We start from the raw sequence: 20,706 nt of genomic DNA, 5'->3' as shown, positions 1-20,706 counted from the left end.
AGGGGAAAGATGTTTGATATTTGTTGTGTTTTAGCCAGGAAGTTATATCATTTAATCAGTTCTATTAAACTGTACGTGATGCCTTTAAGAAGACACAGTCTTCAAAATGTGTTGGTGTAGGGGAAATGATGGCAATTGATAATAAAATACCATTGTCAAACTCACTCCTTCTAGTGCTCAGTTTCACCTGGGCTATATTTAGAAGCTTTAATTTGGAAAGGATAGTTTCCATGACAAATGTGTTATGTGAGTATATTCGTTGAATTTAAAACTTTCATTGAGTTGTAGCAACACACACAAAGGCTTGAAATAAGAATTTTGACACATTAATTCAGAGCAACTTAAAGTAGCTTCCAGTGCATTGTTCAAAATACATAATCCTGGACACACAGTTTTATTTGAGCATATAGTTCTTGCTTTCAAACACTACATCTTTGGAATATTATGGGTTTTTTTTATTAAAAAATTTTTTTTAATGTTCATTTTTGAGAGAGAGAGAGAGTGCAAGTGGGGGAGGGGCAGAGAGAGAGGGAGACACAGAATCTGAAGCAAGGCTTCAACCCATTAACGGTGAGATCATGGCCTGAGCCGAAGTTGGACGCTTAACCACCTGAGGCACTCAGGCACCCCTGGAATATTATGTTTTATTCCAATCCTGTGATTTCATTGGGTTACTTCATTTTTAGCAGCCGCTGCCTTTTCCTAGTCTGTCCACGCTTTGCAGCCCCACCCAATCCTCACCCCTCCCCACAAAACATGTACAATAGGGACACGATTGAATATTAAAAACTCTAAGCCACTGGTGAGCTAGATTTGGCAAGAGAGTTGGGTCTGCTGCGTCTAGACAGAGTTCTGCAATAATACCCACACCTCCACCTAACCTCCCTCATATAAAGCCTACCTACTTTGTGATTCAGCTTCTGCCTAGTTCTGGTTCATATGCTGGTACTGACAGAGCCTAGTGGGGACCAAGGCTGGGGCCACGGTGGCTCAGCAGAGTTCCTCCAGCCGCTCACCCGGACAAGATTCTGCTTCCACTAGCTCTTCTACTAACCGGCAAGAACTCTCTGATAGGATCTGGAAGTCCAGTGGCTTCTTTGAACAACTCTGCCTTCCCTTCATGCAGATTCTACCGATTTGGCTTAGGCTTGACCTGAGGCCTTTCTGCTTCCTCTGAGGTGAGCAGGAGTGAAAATGGGGAGAGGATCCTTCGTGCTGCCCCATTTTGTTTGCCACAGCCTGTGCCTCATAACAGCCCGTGCTCCTGCTCCAAACACAGAGCAGACCTCCAAGCCATCTTAATTAAATCAAATTCTTATTTAAAAAACAAAAACAAAAACAAAAAACCAAAAAATCTTATCTATCTGCAGATTGTCAATGCCAAATGTTTTGCTTTTACTTCTCCCTTGTTCACAATATACCGTTCATAATAAAAATAAGCTCTTGCCAAACAAATTTTAAATAACAAGGGTAAAGCCTACCATGTTTTTACATATTATAGATTCAGTTCGATCACTCCAGTGACAGGATAGGACAATAAATGTTACTGCTTTCTCTGGTGGGCAATGCAGTCCAGTGTTTCAGAGAGGAATCTGCTTAGAGCACATCCTCTAACTGCAGATATGACACCAGATGCACAGCCCCCCTCCAGAAAAAGAAAAAAAAAAAAATTCCTCTAAATACCAAGATAATTTGTAGAAGGGCTATATGGTTACAAAAGCATTTTGGCAGGGCTTAAGAAAATGAAATAAGGGAGAAAGCAAGTGCAAAAGACATTGAATTTCAAGTAAGAATGGGCGCAAACACTTTAAAGCCAAAAATAATCTGTGTACCCTGGAGCTTGGGGACCGTCTGCCTCGGCAGATCACAATCCTATAGCCATGTGTCCCCAAATGACTAAAAAAGATGATTCAAGAGGATTACCTATTGGTGCAGGCTTTTAATGCTGACAAACGTGGTTAGCTTTATAGGCAGGTGCCCTCCACAGCTTTTATTTGCTATGGAGTTTTTAATGTAGTTAATGCTGTTTTAATTCCATTTCTACTAGGATCCTATTTTCTCTGAGACTTGGTCCTGCAAACCGAGAATCTGCCATCCACAGTACCATCCAAGAATGTCATTCAGAGACCTTCTTCTTTAAAATTATCTGTGATAGTTTTTTTCACCGCCTTTGCCCTCCCACAATCTTGACTTTGGTTCCAACCCCTGAATCAACGCTGTCCTCCCTAAGGTCATCGGTGATCTCCTCTTTTCCAAATTCAGTGGCCTCTCATGATTCTGAGGACCAGTCTTTTGATTTTGAAACTATCAGGTTTCCTTGGCCCCTTCTCAGCCTTGATTTTAGAAATTAAAAACAAAAAAAAAATCCCAATTCTCCTATTTTTATCTATAGAATAATTATTGAATTTAAATATATTTTTGTTTTTTATTTCATTTCAATCAGTGTTTACCAATTATTCAATTCAAAATCCTCTACCAGAAATTACTGCTCCTCTTGACAGAGCTGACAGAAGAACACTGAGCTTTGAATGAAGTTCCACATGAAAGAAACAATCTATACTCCTAATCTGTCATGTGATTGGGAGTATAAATTTTGCAAGCATCTTAAACCGTCTTTCCAGCATTACTGACCTATTGATTACCAAATGGTGAGATTAAAGAGTAATCACTGATGATACCCATTCTACCAGGATTCCAACTACCTTGGAATGTTCTAGAAATATCAGGAAGGTAAAGAAAGAAGAAACACACCAGGGATTTAATAATGCACTCTAGAGACTGATTTCTAACATATACTGATCACAGATGTGTGCCTCATTGGGGCCTAATATTCACACTTCATGGTAGGCAAAGTCTAGGCTTCGGCATTGCCTACAAAGCTATTCCTAGCCTGCAAGTTATGAAAATCATCACTGGAAGTCTTAATATCATGTGTTAAATTTGACGGTCACTCAAATGCACACAGAAGGATAAGAGGGTCAGGGTGCTAGCTACTAATGAGAAGGATGTTGATTTTAAATCTGTAATGTGTATATTTATATGCACTTTTCCATTTGGCGATAGTGTTTCTAAATTGGATCTTTTTGTGTACGCGGCAAAATCTTTAATCAGATAACATTTTGCATCCCAAAATCATATATAGTTATGGTATTGAATTTTCTTTTCTCTACAAAAGGGTTTATTTAACCTCTTTAGTTAAAAATAATTTAAGGCCATGATGAATATTGATTAACCTTGGGAACCAAAGAGTAAACATAAAAACAATTCTGTACTCTAAGTTCAGGTTTAACAATGTGCTAATAGCCCATAATGAAGATAGCAGCCATCAGTTAATCAACCCATTAAGTTGGGATCAGAAGTGTCAACTCAAGTGCAGTCGACTAATTTACTGACCCTTAATGGGTCAGCAAGATCTATAACCCAAAGACTGATCTTTCTGCTTCTGTTTAAGTCACTTTGGAGGCCAATTCACTTCTTTCCATGATTATGATCTCTGACCTGGTATGGGCAGGAAGTCAACATAAAATCCATTTATAAGAATGTGCTTTGGGTTACTGAGTAATGGAATCTCAAGCTAACTAGTGAGTTAAGTGTCCGGGTAGAGGCTCTTTATGGAAGCACCAACTTTGTTTTTCTAATGTCCACACAAGTGTGAAAACTGACGTGTACAATCTTAAGTGAGAACTTCTGACTCTAGTACTGAAGGTCTAGGTTCTTGAGTTAGCTAAGTCTTTCGACCCACTCTCCTTCCTATACTGCTGTGAGTGCATTTTAGTTTTTTGAAATGTCAACAGGTCAAAAAGAACTGAGTAGCAAAATGTCAAAGTATAGAGCTATGCCTGCCCGATAAAAGTTTTGCTTGATGAAGGATGTAGTGGGTTGGATAGAAAGTTGCTTTAGTGATTAACAAGAAAAATGGATATAGTTTGGCTGAATCTAATTTATAAGATTCAATTACCCACCCAGTGTGCTACTTTCAAGGGGAAGAAGAGAAAAAGTGGGAGCATATCTTCTTGTTGGGCCTTTGATAGGGCATAACAAAAATTATGAATCAAAAATCCATTCACTTGAATTGTATTCATCTAGAAAAGCTAGAATAATTGCTATGATAGTACAAGAGGTGTTTTGCTTTTTTTTTTTTTTTTTTTTAAACATCACCATTTCTCTTTCTCAGGTGATAAAGCAATTTACTGTACTCCAAGTTACAATGTCCATTAGCAACCTGTCAGCTGTATGATGTCAGAGAATCAAAAGGATGTGTGTTCTGATGCCCTGGTCCCCAGCCACGCCTGGGCCTCGAATGCTTAAATGCTACCAACTCCAGTCCTGCTCTGACAGTCTGTCCTCCGCTGTGAATTTTTCCCCCGATAGGATACAAAGAGATAAAATATGAGATATTAACTCAGGTTCTGGAAAGGGAAAGCAAGAAAAAAAGAAAACTAAATGCACTAAACATTAAAAAAAAAAAAAAAGTTTTATTGAAAGAAAAGCAGATTAATTTGAAGACCTAAAGATTTGTTTTTCTCTCTACAAAGGAAATGTGTCAGTTGCATGCCTATGATGCTTGAAGGATTCCCGCAAAGGAAACCATCTTTCCTGGGAGAATAGAGAGCCCCTCTATTGTTGGTGACACTGCCCTCTCCCCCCCCCCCCCCCCCCCCGCCCCCATTTGTTGCCTTTGTTTTCCTCCTGTCATTAGCTCCCAGTACCACTGTGCCAACCTCAGCACAAAGACACTCTAAAAGCCTCTGTAGGAGCAAGAGAGTTCCATCCTACCGGGGAAAAAAGTGACCCCTGAGGCCAAAAAGATGAGGAAAGATTTCGCCTTTGGAAAGCTCTCACAGACGTGGGTGGCTTTGGCAAGTTCAGCCTTTACAGGTGACCTCTTGCACAGGTTGTCAACCTTAAGGCCGGCCAGAGAGGGGAGGTGGACAGGAAGGAGAGAGAGCGAGGTCGTGGGGACGGAGGGCATGAAAGAGAGGCAGGACGAGTAGGAGGCTGCGAAGGAGGCCACTAGACCCTGAGGACCCAAAGCGGTGGCCCTCCCCCGGGGCTGCGTCTCTCAGTAACCATCCCCGCCCTCCGCACTGGCGCTTCCCGCCGGGTCACTGCCCCGCCCCACCTCTGGGGCTGGGGCGTGCTCCGCCCCGGTCCTGGAGCCAGGCGGCGCCCAGAGCACGCCCCGGGGTCGCCAGCTGGGCTGACCACGTGGAGGGGGTCCCGGCTCTCCACGCCGCCCCGCCGCCCCCACCCCTTCCCCAAGGCTGCAGCAGCAGCAGCAGCAGCAGCAGCAGCAGCAGCGAAGGAACGGAGCCACAGCGTCACCGAAATCCACACAGAGCCCAGCTGCGCCGGGGGCAGGGGGAGGGGGCTGGGGCGACTGCAGGGGGAGTGGCGGGGGCGGGGGGGGGCGCCGGGGGCCGGCGGGGGCGGGGTGGCAGCGGGGGCGGCGCGCGTGGCGGCCGCGCCCCGGGCCCGCGGCCGGCGTCACTTACCCGGCCAGGGCGCGGGGGCAGCTCGGCCGACTCCTCGGGGGCCGCGGCGGCTCGGGGCCGGCGGTCCGCGCAGCCCGGGCGCTGCCAAATGTAAACAATCCGCCATGATTTCTTTGTTTAGCTAATTGAACCTGCCGCCGTCTGGAGTCCCAGGCGCTCCCTCTCTCCCTTCTCTCCCCTTCCCCACCCCCCGCGCTCTCTTTTATTTATTTATTTGTCTTTCCCCCGCTCCTCGGTCTTTCCCTCTTTCTTTGGTCTTAGTAGCTGCTTTTAATGGAAGTCGAGGCAGTCGGGTGGTTGGTGCAGGGAGTGCGGTGGTGGTTTTTATAAATACAGGTAAAATAATACCCAGATCTCTGGCTGAGGTGCAATTTCTCAAAGAGGAGGAGGGTGTTTCTCTCTTTCTTTCCCTCTCCTTTCCCGCACCCCCACCCTCTTAGTAGACTCTCCTCCGTGGAAAGTGCCCAACGAAGGTGGCGCAACTTCCCAGTCACCTTTCCTTTCCGCCGAACTCTCGTCCCCAAGTTCGCAGGTGGATTTTGGACTCCGCAGAAGCGCTAGGTTCTTCGTTTACTTTGAAAACCTCAAGTGTAAGGGATGTCCGACTGCCTAAAGGCGTGCAGAATAGTCTCCACCACCCCAGGGGAGGAATAACCATAATACAAAGTGCTCATCGGGGGAGGATGACCTATTGGCGTCAATTCAACTCCTTCTTTAAGAAAACACCGGTATTACACACACACACACACACACACACACACACACACACACACACACGCCTTTACACACATCCAAACTAGCACCTACACAGTGGAAAGCTCCCAGACAGTGGGGCACTTCAGCCTTACCTTTGCATAAATTCGTGATAGTTATTGCACAGATATTCGATTGGGGAGGAGGTAGACTCTGAGCACATATTTGGGGTTTAAAACTTCGAGGAAATCTTTAGGTCCTGGCCAAAAGGAAGGCTTTGCACTCCCTTGTGTATGTGTTCTGGGGGGTGGAAATGGCTCTGATGACCAGTTTTCACTATAGTTAATGCAAACATCATTTAAGTTCTGTTCTAGGTGGATTTAGGACGATACTCCGGGTAATCCAAGACAGAAAAAGTCTAGGGTTATGGCTTCATTTATTTAAAACACTGCCCCTTCAGTCTCACTTCTGTTTATAACCACCATACCAATGACACCAAAAACGATTCAATATTTTAATTCGTAAGGAAGATTAAAAGGAATCTACATCTTGCAGTGAAACTGCCTCTGAAGTTATCATCAGAATTAATCTCATTAAAAGAAATTATTGCCTTACCTATGCTTATTCTGTGCGGGGGGGTGGGGAAGCACTACTGAGTGAAGTATTGTCATCCTTAGAAGTTGGGACCCACTGTTTACAGGTCCTGTAATATATTGATGATACGTGTAAAAGGACCATCTGATCCAATCTTAAGAGGACCAAACTAACAAATATTTGCACTATAGGTCAGACACTTTGGTGTTCTTAACCACTAGGTCAATGAATAGGGATTCAAGCATTCTGGTTATACATAAGAGAAAAGAGAAAGGAATTGTATTGCCAAGCAATGGAAATGACCCCCATCAAATCTATTTACATATGGCTTTAGTCTGTTTCCTTAGGAAAATTCAACAGAAGTTATAATCCTATTGTTGTTGTTGTTTTTCATACTGTGATATTCTCTCTACCATGCTAAATTTTACAAGTTGTTCCAAATTCTAACTTGAACTTGATCTTATAAAACCCAGCTTGATATTCACCCATTCCCAATGATTGTGCCTTCTCTTGGTCTCAGATATGAAGTGTGATCAAGGCCTTTGAATGAGGGATTGGTGTACTGACTACATGGAAGAATCTTTTTTTAATTGTTGCACAAACGTTAGACTTAGGGAGCCAAAAGTCAGGTGACAAAAGCAAATACGTTTTGCATTAATTTATTTAAAGACCTGGCCTGCTTTATGTAGGTCCAAACCGACAATGTTTTCTAATGCAGTTGAATTTTGTGTATTTGCACCGTTTTCCTGTCCTCAGATTCATTTCATGGGCTGCTTGGCATGCTTTGCTTTGGAAGTTGGAGGGAGAGGGTCAAGTGGAGCTGCCCTTGAGTCTATTCCAAATTCTCACCTCTCTCCTTAATGAGATGTATTTGAAAAACTCAATCTTCTACCTAGGTGTCTCCTTCACTCCCACAAGGCTACCATATTCACAACACTTCACTTATGACGCTTCTAGTCACCAAATATGTGTGGGGTTTTTCCCACACTATGCAATTCTCCATGACACCAGCTGAGTGTCCTGCAATTTTTTTTATTTTTTAAAAATGTTTTTAATGTTTATTTTTGAGAGAGAGCATGAGCAGGGAGAGGCAGAGAGAGAGGGAGACACAGAATCTGAAGCAGGCTCCAGGCTCTGAGCTGTCAGGACAGAGCCTGATGCAGGTCTTGAACCCACACACCATGAGATCATGACCTGAGCTGCAGTCAGATGCTTAGCTGACTGAGTCACCCAGGCACCCCGGATGTCTGCAATTTAATTCTATTCTGACATTGTCTACCTGAAGATAGCATCAGATCACATAGGTTAAAGGCTCAGTCTCACAAGACTGCCTGCATCCCATTTCAGATGTCCATCACAAGTAATAGGTCCCCAGGTTACCCACACTTTCTCTCTGACTGGGCTACCAATCAGAGGTTCCCATGTCCTCCTTCCCTTTTAGATTCAATTAATTTGGTAGAGCAGATCACAGAACTCAGAAAAACATTTACTTACACTCAGCAACTTATTGAAAGATACAGATGAATAGCCAAAGAGATACATAGCTGTAAATTGGGGGGGGGGGGTGAGGGGTGATGATTGTAGCAACTTCTGTCCCTGTGGAGTTGGGGTATGCCATTCTCCCAGTGCAGATGTGTTTGCTCACCTAGAAGTTCTCTGAACACTGTACTTTTGGATTTTAATGGAGGCTTCATCATATAGGCATGGCCAATCATGAACTTCATTTTCAGTCCTTCTTTCTTCTAGACAGAATGGAGGAAGCACTGAAAATTTCAAGTGTCTAATCATGGCTTGGTCCTTTCAGTGACCAGCCCCTATCCAGGAGCCCGCCTAGAGTCACCTCCATAGAACAAGAGCTGCTCCTAACGTTCTTATCACTTAGGAATATTCCAGGTCAGGGACAGATCAAAGACCAAATATTAAAAAAAGAGATTTTCCTAGTGCTTTTACCTCTTAAGGAATTTAGGAGCCCTGGGTCAGGATAGGATCAGAGACCAGTATATATATTTCTTATTATTTCATCCTAGGTAAGATCACATTATAGATTTTCATATGTGTTATCTTCCCTCCCCTATTAGTTAATGGCATTCTTTAAGCCTTCATGCCCAACAAAATGTTAATTGTATACCAGACACTTGTTGAAAATACGTTGAAATAATTGAAAATTGGTTCATGGCTGGATTTTTTAGTTTTTTTGTGGTAGTCTGTTACATTGATGGCCCCAATTAATCATACCTTCCTGTATTCATGTCCTTATGTAGTCCTTTCACTGACCATGGCTTTAGCCATGTGAATTGCTCTGGTCTCTAGAAAGTGTGATACAAGTAGAAGTTCGATAAGTCCTAGTATGTTGGGGCTTATCCTTTTGGGATGTTCCTTTTGGAATATTTTAAACTTTGAAAGAAATGTAGGCTATTCTGCTAACAAGAAAGGCCACATGGAGGAGAACTGAGGCAGCCCAGCCTAGCTACTAGCTAAATTCAGCTCTCCATGAGTGATCCCAGCCAGTACTACATGGAATAGAATAACTGTCCAGTCAGTTCATGGACAATAATTGTCATTTCGAGTGACTAAGTTTTGGAGTGGTCTGTTATGGAGCAGTCAATAATTGATTCCATTCTTACCAGTTTCAAAGACTAGAGACATGGTCATATTACTGTTGGAGACAAGGATTTATCAAAAGGATGTGTGGTCAAGGGAAAGAAGCTGAAAAACCAGTGGGATTTTACAGAACTAGAACTTCATTTGTCACCTCTTAGACCTCAATGACACAGTCACTGCAATGATGTAATAGCCATTCTGGTGACGGTCTTATGCTCTCACTTTAGAATTAAGATCTCTGAGGTTGTGAACCAAAGACAGGTTTTTGAGTTCAGCTATCCTGCATTCAAATCCCGGCTCTGCCCAAGGGACAAAACAGGGTGAATGAACAAATATACATCCCCCGCCCCCCCCACACCCAGGAAATTATTTAAGTGGATCAGGAATGAGAAGAAAGAATGAGTAACATTTGGAAATTTTGGACTCAGACACAAACCAAATGCATGCAACTGGTTATCTAACTACCTCAAAGTCAGATTATCTCCCTATATGCGATGATCCTTGGTTGTGAACTAGGCACCTAAGGATCTGAGTCCTGTAACCTTTGAATTGGTTTTCGGTGTTTGTTGCTGATGTAAATTTACACACACACACACACACACACACACACACACACACACACACACTCTAATTATCCAGAGTAAAAATGCAGATGGGGTTGAGAAGAGAATAAGGATGTCTCAACATGGCAAATGACCAAGTTAGCTGCACTTGAGAATTTGAGCAATGTTTTGTCTTCAAAAGATGAATTTTCTCAGACCTCTAAATGCTCAAAAGGTTTATATAAACATGAAATAACATGCAATTATAAATTAAATCTATAATACCAATGAAATCTAAGTTAACCAATTCATTTTATGTGATAATACTTTGCCTAAACTAAGTTAACTCTAGCTTTATAAATATGGTACTGGTGATTACTGGCATTCCTATGCTATGATGTATCAAGTGACTGACCAATGAGCCCACCATTTCTGGAATTCAAAATTATGTGAACTCTCCTTTGCATGGTGCTCCCTTATCTCATTTGGCTATCACTTGGGATACATTAACTTCTTATCTGTTTCAGTCCAGGATAATTAAAATTGAGCTGCTTAGCACTAACCCTAGACACAAAACAAATATGGACATTAAAATGATCAAGAATGTACTTATTTTGGGGGCACCTGTGTGGCTCAGTTGGTTAAGCATCCAACTTCAGTTCTGGTCATGATCTCACAATTCGTGAGTTTGAGCCCCGCGTCCAGCTCTGTGCTGACAATTCGAGCCTGGAGCCTGCTTCAGATTCTGTGTTTCCCTCTCCCTCTCTGCCCCTCCCCAACTTCACACGCGCGCGCACTCTCTCTCTCTCTCTCTCTCTCTCTCTCAAATAAACATTAAAAAAATTATAAAAAGAATATACTTATTTTTAAGGTTAGCATTGGATTAAAAATTCCATTTTGAGCAAGATTACTATGAGGTAAATAGCAGGGAGTGTCAGAACAGAGGTCTTGGGTTCAAATAATGTATATGACACTAATCACAATGTAACTTGACTAGGACTCTTAGATATTTCAATTCAGAAAAGGAAAGATCTGGGGTGCCTGGGTAGCTCAGTCGAATGAGTGTATGACTTCAGCTCAGGTCATGATCTCAAAGTTCATGGGTTTGAGCCCCATGTCAGGCTCTGCGCTGACAGCTCAGAGCCTGGAGTCTGCTTCAGATTCCGTGTATCTCTTGCTCTCTGCTCCTACCCTGCTCGCACTGGGTCTCTCTCTGTCTCAAGAATAAACATTAAAAAAAAAGTAGAAGAGGAAAGATCTGAGAACCACAAAGGGATTTTTGGTAGAAATCATAAAGCAATGGATTTTTTATGGCAGAATTTCAGCAATGTGGCAGGTTGGCTTTGTAGTGCTTCTCCTGCAATGTCTGTTACCTAATTCCTCGTGATCCTCATCTCTCCATCTTTGGTTAAATTTTTCTGTCCTCTAATTTTAATTCTATTATATCATCTCCCCTAAAAATTTAGGCATTTAGTAGTATTATCTTCATGGTTTGCTTAAAATTATACTGTTTACTTCCAAAACATGTCCATTAGTGATAAAACAACTCTTCTATTATGGCTCCTAAATGATCATTAGGTTTTCAGGAAATACATTTTTTTCCCCAGGCTCAGAAAAAGTTTTGGCTTAAAAAGATTATTTTTCAAATCCAAGGAGAATAAAAGTTGGAAAACTCATGCATTCTGTAGTTTCTGGAATGAGTGTAAGTTTCCAATATGCAGCAGAGTTATGAAAAGATCAAACTCTCCTAACAGTTTCATTATCCTTTGTTTTTTGGAAAACTATAAGCATAGTATCCATGGCAAACCCGAAGAGAAGAATTGCAGAGTCTTAACAATGCTTTTCCCCGCACTTGGCGCAGGTAGTCGGGAAACATGAATTTCCCACTTCTAGCCAGGCGCTTGGAATGGGTGCAGGACCATCTATGGGCACAGCTGCTGCTATACTTGAGGGGTCCCAGAACCCAGACACGGTTCTCTGAGCAGCCAAATGAGTATCTTCCCAACCACTACCACCTCATTCACTTTTTTTAAGCCTGAAATATTAAAATTAGCCCAAAGTGTTTTTAAAATTTAATTACGCCCTTTGGAATCCATGCTTTGGAAGACTGCTAGTTTTCCTTTAAATAAACCAGGATCTGGAATGCATACACACATATGCATATTAAAAATATGATCGGAAAACATACTTGGCTATAGCACATAGCTTAGTAGGAAAAAGGGAGAAATCCACAGTTCACATTTTCACATGTGTTTTAAAAGATTCTCATGGTATACCTACAAAGCTGTCGTCAGTTCGGTGATGCATATGCTCGATTGTAAGGCACATCTGATCACCTATCTTAGTATTAACCTGGGGTGGAGAGGCGAAAATAATTCCCACGTTTCTATCCTTATGTTGTATGCTCCTTAAAGGTGGATACAGTAATGCTCTCTGTTTTATACAGAAGTAATAAATACTATCTTCAGGAGATGGTAATTATAATAATGATGCTCCCTTGACAAAAAAAAAAAAGTAACAAAGGTATTTTAAATTGTATTTTTATTATGATAGGGAGATTTCAAATAGTCTAGCTAATTTTGACTAATAACTACTGAGAATTAACATTATTATTTAATGCAATCAGTACTTGAATAGAACATAAATCCAAGAACTAAGCACTAGGGAAGATGTATAACACATAATGCTTAGAGATTTGTAATTCTCGAGGATAGAAAAGGAAGTACCCAAAGGAAATTAAGAGCTGGTTTTGTCAAACACAGAGATTAGATTTTCTTATTTCTAAAAATTACTCTGAAAAGCTTATACTTTATGACATATGTATATTCTTTTAATCTTCTAAAATCTACAACATAGATGAGAGCATTTTCTTTTTCACGACTTTTAATTTTATTTCTAGTTTCTTTTCCCAAACATCAAAGTGAACTGTTACTTTATCCTGTTTTCATAGATTGTTCGAAAACATAAAATATAATTTAAATGTTTACATATTATAAATGCTGTATCAACTGTTCGCTGTCATAAAGCCACTTAGCATTGTGGCTGCATCTGAGAAATATACAAGCGCAGTAAAACTTCACTTAATATGCTCTAGCATTTCTTCAATAAACAGTGTGAAGTCAAATTCCTATGTAATTTAACAGTTGCTAGTAGCAGCTCTCTGTGATACTAGTTGAAAATAGCTACTCTGAAACATGAAGCGCAACACAAAAAAAATTATTCTATAGGTTTGCTCATTTCCCAGGGTTCTGTCCAGATCGAACCAACTGGTGCAGAAGCATGAACTTGAAAAAGAGCGGTAGGAGCACACTCAGGTGTTGAGCTATTTTAGCTGTTTCTCTCTCCCCCTCCTTCTGTTCTTCCCCTAGGGCCACTTGAAAACACAAATAAAAATGACTAGCATTTTAAAATGCCAAAGAAAGTAGAAAGTTATATAAAACGGTGTGATGAGAAAAACAACTACTTTGAGTTGCTGCTCAGGAGTTTTATAGTGTGACCACCCTGCTCATACCCAGGGTCTGGACATTTGGAAAAGGACCTGAGCTTGGGATTTCCCTTGCCTTCTCACACCTCTGAGTGCCTGCTTTGCTTTTCTTGGGCTACTTTTTTTTTTTTTTTTTAAGTTTTTGCTTATTTATTTTGAGAGAGGGAGTGCACGTACACAAGCAGGGAGGGGGCAAGAGAAAGGGAGAGAGAGAGATTGAAAATCAGAGGCAGGCTTTGTGTACATAGACATTCTTTCTGTGGCCATTGCAACTATTCTGCCTACCTGATACCATGGATTCAGTCCTATTCTTTCATTGATTTGGAGTAGGAAAAGAGGAGAATACAGGGCGTTAAGTCACCTTCAAGAGGAGCCACATGTCCTCTGTAGGTACCAACCATCCAAAAGAGAATTTCTGGACCCTTGAGGGTCTACCCTGGGGGATGGTGATGAGAGGATGGGAAGCTGGACCTTTGAGGCCATTTTGTCTTTTTATTTTTGTTTATGTACCATTTGAATAGATTTCCTTCCTTCTTTACTTCCTTCCCTGTCTCCCTCAAACCTCCATTCCTTTCATCTCTTTCCCCTACCAATGCTAGAGAGCTAAATTTATTATTTTTTTAATAATTTTTTTTTACATTTAATTATTTTTGAGAAACAGAGTGAGACAAAGCGTGAGTGGGGGAGGGGCAGAGAGAGAAGGAGACACAGAATCTGAAGCAGGCTCCAGGCTCTGAGCAAGCGGTCAGCACTGAGCCTGATGTGGGGCTTGAACCCACAAACTGGGAGATCATGACCTGAGCCGAAGTCAGACACTCAACTGACTGAGCCACCCAGGTGCCCTAGAGAGCTTAATTTATTTAAACCATATCTAAGGCAAATAACCTGCCTGCATAAGTCACATAAGTCATTCTGTGACACTGTTTTAACATGCTTCTGTCATGAGTTGTGACACGACATTGCCTATTATGAGGATGTTAATAGATTATGAATTTTGTTATGATACCAACTCACTGTATTTTTATAGAGATTCCAAGCTTTTCTTTTCTTTTCTCTGTAGAGACTCCAAGCTTTTCCATTGAATGCCCCATCAGTAGAAACAGTCTTTGGAAATGAATACCTCAAAATATATGTTTAAATATATTTAAAGGTATGAATAAATATTTTTATGTAATTTACATATATTTATATATGATACATATAAATGTATATATAGTACACAAATATATATCATATATAATTTATAAATCATATATAAATACAAATGCATTAAATAGATTTAAATTGTATGTTATACATGATACACTGTATATATATTTACTTATATATCACCGTACTAATACAGCATACATTTGCAAAACATAAAGTAATTTTTTAAATAAAGAGGAAATAAACAATATTATTAAAAGGTTTTATTTTGCTTTGTTCATCAATGATAAATTCAACCTTTTCCTGTCTCCTATGATGAATATACTATACTTTCCCCTAATATTCTGAGTGTATCTGTCAGTGTCTAAGCATGAAAAAGAAGCCTAGCTAAGATTTTTTTTTTTTTTTTTTTGGAAAGGGAATTTGGTACTAGGGGTTGCTTAACAGGAAATAGTAGAGCTGAGGACCTAAGCGAGGGATGGTGATGAGCTCAGAAGTTAGCAAGTGCAGGACGTAGGTCGGGGGACCTGTGGGAGAAGAGGGAGACCAGGGGCCAGGGTTGACTGGCAGAAGCTGATCAAAAGACATAGCCACTGCCAGGGGCACTGCCACCGACAAGAGAGTCTGGGAGAAATGCCCTGTGTTCCGTCTGCCTTCTGGTCTGCAGTGTCTGGCCAGGCCTTTCCTGGGCAAACCCAGCCTCTTGCAGATGTCCGGACAGTACAGCCCACAGAAGCAGCTCTAGGTATGATACAGAAGAGCAGGGTAAAGGGTGAGAATGGAAACAAGGCAGACAGGCCCAGTACCTGCCACAGAACTTCCCCCAGTCCTCTAAATTGTCCCTGTCTTTTCCTAGCTCTATATCTTGGCACATCTCCATCCATCTCACCAGGAGTGCCCTTCTTTCTTTTATTTGCCTGTCAAATGCCTATATGTCTCTCAAGAACCAACACATTTATTTCACAAACATTCATGCGGTTCCTATCATATGCAGGGTACTGAGTGCTGGTTCATCAGAACAATCAATTTCTTTTGGAAATAAGTCTATTTCTTAAACTTTTCTGATCATCAGATATATATTGAGTCAACATAGTCTGGTCATTCTGAGCAAGGATCCAGGACCTAGACTACCTGGGTCAAATGCTGGCTCTGCCACCTACCTGCTGTGTGAACATACCTCGGTTTCTTCATCTCTAAACTAGGAATAGTAATAACAGGTACCTTGTAAGATTGTTAGATGGATGAATTAAGTTAATATCTTGTGGCGTTGGGAATTGTTCCTGGCAAATAGTAAATTCTTTGTCTGTGTCTGTTCAACTAAATATATAAATACTGACTCAGTCCTTTCTCTGTGCTTCCACAGCCCTCCATCCATATTCATTATAGAAATTCATTACATTGAGCTGTAAACTGCACATCTGTCACTTCCGGTAGAATATGAGCTCTTGCTAGGGAGTTCATGATTAATCATCTTTGTATTCCCAACACAAAGGACATAATAGATGCTCAATAAGTGTTTGTTTAATTAATTAATCACATTATCTAAACCTCCTCTGTGTCACAAATCATGAAACAAAATGATGAGTGCCAAAGGAAAGATATTTTTAAGAGTGCAGAGAAAAGAGGGATTAGGGTACTGGCCTTGACGTGCAGAGATGAGGCAGCATCTAAACTTTCAAAATTTGGCTAGGATCAGACATATTCAGCTAATCAGGAAAGCGGAGAGAGAATATGAACAAAGACCTGGAGGAGGGGCATTAGCAGGAGGAATGAGTGAAGGAGCTTGAGTAGACATGATTCAACAAGGTAGGTAGGAACCAACCTGTGGAAGGCATGTAGAAAGATCTACTTTATATTCTAAGCCAAGGATTTTTAATCTCTATTTCTACATGATACCCTTGATAGATAAAAATTAAACCTGTGTCACTCACCTCAGTTTACTCAAGATTAAATATGGCTCCTTTTTGCTGTTCAAGAAGCTCATCTATCTCTCTTTTATACCTTAACTGTTTTCAGCATCAAATGTACAGATGCCCCAAACTAGTCTGTAGTTAAGAATCATTACATAAGGTAATATGTAACAATTGGAAAAGTGAGTTAAGTATGTTCAGATTAATCTTCAAGGAGATTATTGTAAATGCTTGTTAATCACACTGTCCAGGGTAGTATCATGCACGGGAGTGCTCAAAAATGGATGGATGAAAAAGGACAATCAAGCTCAAGGATAAAATGCATGGCCAAAATTCTTCACTCAATAATTCAATAAGTGCAAAAGGATTATTCTGTACTTCATTACAGCCGAGAATTTATTCTAAAATCTGAGAATTGAAACTCTTCTGTAAGCAGCTTTGTTTTTCTTCTTTTACATGCATGGTGCACTGCAAAGCTCCTGAGAGTTGTCATTTGGCTCTGACCTACTTTGAAGCACATTTCATTTTTCGGCTGGGAGCTGTGAGAATGCACACTTCCTCAGGACAGTAAGAAATGCCCATCTTTGGGATTAAATCGAATTTCCCACAGAGGCACTCAATGGTGAATTGGTCTCAAATAGTCTAAATCCCCTGCCTTCTGTGATGAAGTTGTTCTTATTGTTTGGTTTGGTGGTGGGTAGCTTTAGGGATCGCTGGGTGAGCTATAGTCTACCTGTTGGTCCCTTCTGCCCTTTTACAAAATTCCTGCATCTCTCTGTCCTTCTGCCTCCTTCATGGAACTTCTTTTCTCTACCTAACAGTGAAACTTTGTGACCTCCTCTGACTGTGTTATCAGCAACTCTCTGTGAACTGGTCAGCAGGATGGAGGTATTTTCAGAACAATTCAGCTGACATATATAGTCCCTTCTGGGTACCAATTACTTCAAACCTCACACATCATATAAGCCCGTTGATACTAGGAGAGAATGTTTTTTTCTGCATTTTATGCTTTCTTATTATGCTAGGTTTTGCTTGTTTGTTCAAACCCAAGTTGAAAAATTTTAATAGCTTTTTTGCTTTACAGAATATAAACAAACAGGTTTTATTCTTATGGAGAGCTGGTATGTAGAACTCATTATTTTGTAACTTGTAAGTTAGGTAGTATAGGCACTTTCCTTGCATTATAATCTTAATATCTGCTTGCTTTGCTGGAACAGCATGTGATTCAGGGTAATTTTGTTTGTGGCTAGGTTTCAATATGGCTCCCAGTGACTCTTGTCTCCTGGTATTTACACCTTCAAGTAATCCCTTTCCTCGTTGAATAACATCTAAGAACAAATAATACTAAAATTTTTATGGAACCACAAAAGATCCTGGATAGCCAGGGAAATTTTGAGAAAGAACAAAGATGGAGGTATCATGGTTAAAGATTTCAAAATATACTACAAAGCTGTAGTAATCAAAACAGTATGGTACTGGCACAAAAACAGACACATAGATCAATGGAACAGACTAGAGAATCCAGAAACAAACCCATGCTTATATGGCCAATTAATCTATGGTGAAGGAGGCAAAAGTATACAGTGGGGAAAAGTCTCTTCAATAAGTGAGATGAAAAATGAAACTGGACCACTTTCTTATATTATACATAAAAATAAACTCAATGGATTAAAGAACTAAATGGGATACCTGAAACCATAAAAATCCTAGAAGAGAAAACAGGCAGTAATTTCTCTGACATCAACCATAGCAACATTTTTCTAGTATGTATATATATACATATATATATATATATGTATATATATGTATATATATACACACACACATACACACATGTATATATATACACACACACATACATACATATATATATATACACATATATGTATGTATATATAATATCCTTTGATCAAAGACACTGTGGATAAAACCAAAAATAATCTCTAGAGATTATTATTTTCTTTTCAGGAGGAAAGAAAATCAATTTTGGAGTAATATATTGTGTGTATTACTTTTCCTTTGCAGCAAGCTGAGATTAAATTTCTTCTGTATCAACAACCTCCTCACATTTCATGGAGTTTTGAGTAAAACTTAGTAACTAAAAAGAGTGTGGAGTACCAATTACCATCAGTGAATGTTAAAGCTTCTGTAATAGTCAAAAGCATGGTAACAGGAGGAATATCGTTTTCTCATGTACAGCATAGAGGGTTTGGGCAGAAAATTCATTCCCATAGTGCAGAGGTGTTTTTTGTTTTTGTTTTTGTTTTTTGTTTTGTTTTAATGTAGATACTTGAGTAAAACAGCTGCAGCTAAGAATAGAAGCTGTCTGTATTAGTATCTGTTGTTGCATGTGAATGGGAGAAGATATTTGCAAATGATATATCTGACAAGGAGTTAATATCCAAGATATATATAGAACTTGTACTACTCAACACCAAACAAACAATCTAATTTAAAAATGGGCAGAGGAACTAAATAGCCATTTTCCAGAGAAGACATCCAGAGGTCCAATAGACACATGACAAGATGTCCAACATCACAAATCATCAGGGAAATGCAAGTCAAAATCACAATGAGGTATCACCTTACACCTGTCAGAAAGGCTAGAATCAAAAAGACAAGAAATCACAAGTGTTGGTGACAGTATGGAGAAAGAGCACCTTTGTGCACTGTTGGTGGGAATGTAAATTGGTACAGCCATTATATGACCCAGTAATTCCACTACTGGGTATTTGCCTAAGGAAAGTGAAAATACTAATTCAAAAAAGACGTATGTACCTGTATCTTTATTGCGGTATTTTTTATAATAGCCAAGAATGTGAAAGCAACCTAAGTGTCCATTGATAGACGAATAAGAAAGATGTGGTCTATATACACAATGGGATATTACACAGCCATAAAAGGGGATGAGATCTTGACATTTGCAATAACATGGATAGACCTAGAGAGTATTAGTCTAAGTGAAATAAGTCAGACTGAGAGAGACAAATACCATACGATTTCACTCATATGTGGAACCTAAAAAACAAAACAAATGAATAAACCAAAAGCAGAATCAAACCTATAAATACAGAGAACAAACTGAGGGTTGTCAGAGGGCATGGACGTAGGGCAAGTGGGTTGAGGGGAGTGGAAGACACAGATTTCCAGTTCAGGGATGAATAAGTCTCGGAATAAAAGGTACAGCATAAGGATATGGTCAATGGTATTGTAAGAGTGCTGTATGGGGATAGATGGTAGTAGCTACTATGTTTTACACCTGAAACTAATGTAACATTTTGTGTCAACCATACTCAAATTTAAAAAAAAAATGTTTTTGAAAGAGCAGGGAATCCTGGATTTCAAAATTTAATTGTGCTACTTTGTAGCCTGTGACGTTGAACAAAGTAATTTTTCTAGTCTTTCCTTTTGTCATCTGTGAAATGAAGCAGTTGTAGCCTATTTGTTCATTCGGCCCTTTACTTGATGTTTATTTAGCCTTTGCTATATGCCAGGCCCTGCAGCAGAAGTGAACAAGGAAGGCACACCTCCCGCCTTCTTAGGACTCTGCAGCTTGCATTTAACATCACATGGCTTCATTTGGGGAATAAATTCAGGCTGTGAAAGGGTCTATAAAAGGAGTCAATTCAATACATATATTTTAGCATCTATTAGCTGGTGCTTATACTCCAGAATCATAATCAAATGTCCCCAAATTAATAATACTAGGTCACATGTAGTTCTCTGTACTTTGCCTGGCACTTTCTTATTATCACGTATGAGCCTCTCTAGAACCATTTTAATTTTAGGTTTTATTACCCAGACTATACACCCACCCACCTCTAACTCTGCCTTTGGTTATATTAGATCCCCCTGCTGTACGTTCTCACCCCTAACTAAATAATGAACCAGGGAATTTATTACGGTAGGCTTCCCCTTCAGTACTGAGCCATAATCTAGCTTATTACTCTATCCTAGTATTTAGAATGGAGAAAGTATTCAATATACATTTAGGGTGTGCATAGTGATGAAGAGCTTGAGTCAGAAAGGTTAAATGACTTGCCCTAAAGTCATCTACTGAATTTCATAAGCACTGGATTTAGGCTAGTACCCACACAGAAGTTTTCAGTGCTACTTGGGTTAGACAGAATGGGACATTACCATTTGTCCTATGCCTTCTATTTTGATTCATTAAAACAAAACAAAAAAAATAAAAAACACTATGTTTTAGAAAAGCTTTATGTTCATGGAAAAAGAGA

Source organism: Leopardus geoffroyi, chromosome A3, assembly GCF_018350155.1.
Source record: "Leopardus geoffroyi isolate Oge1 chromosome A3, O.geoffroyi_Oge1_pat1.0, whole genome shotgun sequence".
Lineage (NCBI taxonomy): Eukaryota > Metazoa > Chordata > Mammalia > Carnivora > Felidae > Leopardus > Leopardus geoffroyi.
This window is presented reverse-complemented; position numbering follows the sequence as displayed.